We start from the raw sequence: 2,491 nt of genomic DNA, 5'->3' as shown, positions 1-2,491 counted from the left end.
TGTAGGTTAAGCCCCAGTTCCATCATTAAATAACTCTTGCCCAAGTAATTTCCTTTCGTAATCAGTAAAATGAGAGAGGTCTAGCGTACCCGTGGTTTGCAAACAGTGCTTTTCAGGACCTTCAGGAAAGGAGTGGATGGGGGACTCTACCAAAGTATATTGTTTGTTTTAGGCATTGAAGCTTTTTTTGTTTTGTTTTTGTATTGTTTTCTTTCCAACTTTTAGGTTTAGGTTCAGGGAGTACATGTGCAGGTTTAGTGCATGGGTAAATTGTGCTTTGTGGGGGTTTGGTGTACAGATTACTTTGTCACCTAGGTAATGAGTATAGTATCTGAGAAATAGGAGCTTTTTTTGAGGAAAGATTTCTGTCATCAAAAAATTTCACAAAGGATTTCATTAGATGACCTTTAAAGTCTCTTTGAAGAATGGATACTTTTAATTCACAACAGTGAATTCATAGCAGTTATTTCTAAACTCTTTTGTTTGTTTGTTTTTTGAGACAGAATCTCACTCTGTCACCCAGGCTGGAGTGCAGTGGCACGATCTCAGCTCACTGCAACCTCTGCCTCCTGGGTTCAAGCGGTTCTTGTGCCTCAACCTCCCCAGCAGCTGGGACTACAGGCGTGCACCACCACATCCAGCTAATTTTCTGTATTTTTAGAAGAGACGGGGTTTCACCGTGTTGGCCAGGCTGATCTCAAACTCCTGGCCTCAATCAGTCCGACCGCCTCAGCCTCCCAAAATGCTGGGATTACAGGCATGAGCCACCCTGCCCGGACGGTTTCTAAACTTTTTGATAAGCAATAGTTTCTAAACTTTTTGCATCCTAATCAGTAAAATTATTTTTGCCATGCAATTCCAAAATTGTATGGCAAATATTAATAAGTTATATAAGTGTATTACTGTAAGATATATTCCTTACAAAACATTTTTCCCAAAACAGAAATTTTAAAGGGGAGATAAATATTAAATTTTAAGGTAAATCATACATTTATTTTATAATGATTAAAACTTTTTATCAATATTAATACCTTTATTACTTAACATTATTAATATTAACATTGAAAGTTTTACTGAAAGTAATGGTATTTGAATATGTCACCTGATTGGTTGGTCATTGTTTGTAACTGCATAGAACTTGCTAATTTTCTACTACCATGGTAAGGCTTATAGTTGATCTTCAATATTAATGGTATATACTTTCTGTCAGGACCTGCAAACAAAAATTAAATAAACGGCCTACAGCTCTAGGATTTTCTGATTGATTCACACAGTCACAAGATGTTGGAAGATGGTAAATTTAGTGTTTTTAATTCCAGACAAAAACCACTCTGGTTCATTTAAGCAGGAAGCTTTTATTAAAAGATTTCAGACAGTTTACAGATCTCTGGGAGGAACAGAGAACCAGGCTTGGTTGCTTCACATAGCAACTAGAAGAAATGCCCTTCCACAGCACAGGACTGGCCTAACCAAACACTGCACCTGTCCCCTGCTTACTTCTCAACATGAATGATGCTTAGGACAGAATGACAGAATCTCCAGCACAGCTGCCCCAGGAACTCCTGGTGCCTCTGCCTCTGAGCTTCAGGGAGGTTCACTTGCCCCTAGGGACCACTGACTCACACTGATCATTTTGCCTCCACATCTCTGCAAGTGTGTCTGCTGTTAGACTATTTGGTGAGACTAATTGCAATGAAGAGGGTAGGTCTAGCCATGTTGTTTGCCAACAAATCCTGGTAAGGAGAAGGGCTGTACTTTGTAGGATGGCTGGTAATGAAGAAAGAGCTGCACCCCTTCAAGGAGGGGCCAGAGTCCAAGAAGGCAAAGCTTGGCTGACAGCCTGGTCTGGAATCAGTCTTTGAGTGGTCCTGAACAAGAGGGTAGAATGGGCAATGGGGCTTCTGGGCCAGTAGCGGGGCTCAGCTTCTAGTGAATGGCTTGGCTGCTGTAGGCTGGGTAGGCATGTTAGAGTCAGTATGAGGGATGATAGAGGCAAGGTTTGGCCTCAAGAAAAGAGAGTAACAATAATGAGTTAGGAGACCACTCTTCTCAGCCAACCAGTTTGGTTTCAGGCTTACAGGACAGAGAGCAAGTAAGACACACAAAACGAGTGTGAGCCAAATGCTCAAAACATGTCCGGAAGCTGAAATCCACTTGAAACCCAGTTTTGATTCTGGACACAGGAACAGCCATCTAGCACCAGACTTCTATCACTGGGGAAAAGGAGCTTCCACTGTCCCAATCTCTAGAGGTTTTAGAACTTACTAGGCTATAGTGGTCCCTACCAGACAGGCCAAATAAAAGCTATGCTTATTTATTGCTGCACAATAAATCACCCCAACATAGTGGTGTAAAACAATAATCATTTTATTACACTCATGTGTCTGCTCCACAATATCTGGGACCTCAGCTGGAAAGACTCAAATGCCTGGGGACAACTCAAAATGCTGGGGTTGAACTCATCTGGGGACGTCTTCACTCATCTACCTGG

This window comes from Pongo abelii, chromosome 2 (assembly GCF_028885655.2).
Source record: "Pongo abelii isolate AG06213 chromosome 2, NHGRI_mPonAbe1-v2.0_pri, whole genome shotgun sequence".
Classification (NCBI taxonomy): Eukaryota; Metazoa; Chordata; class Mammalia; order Primates; family Hominidae; genus Pongo; species Pongo abelii.
The sequence above is the reverse complement of the archived record's forward strand: the minus strand, read 5'-3'. Positions refer to the sequence as shown.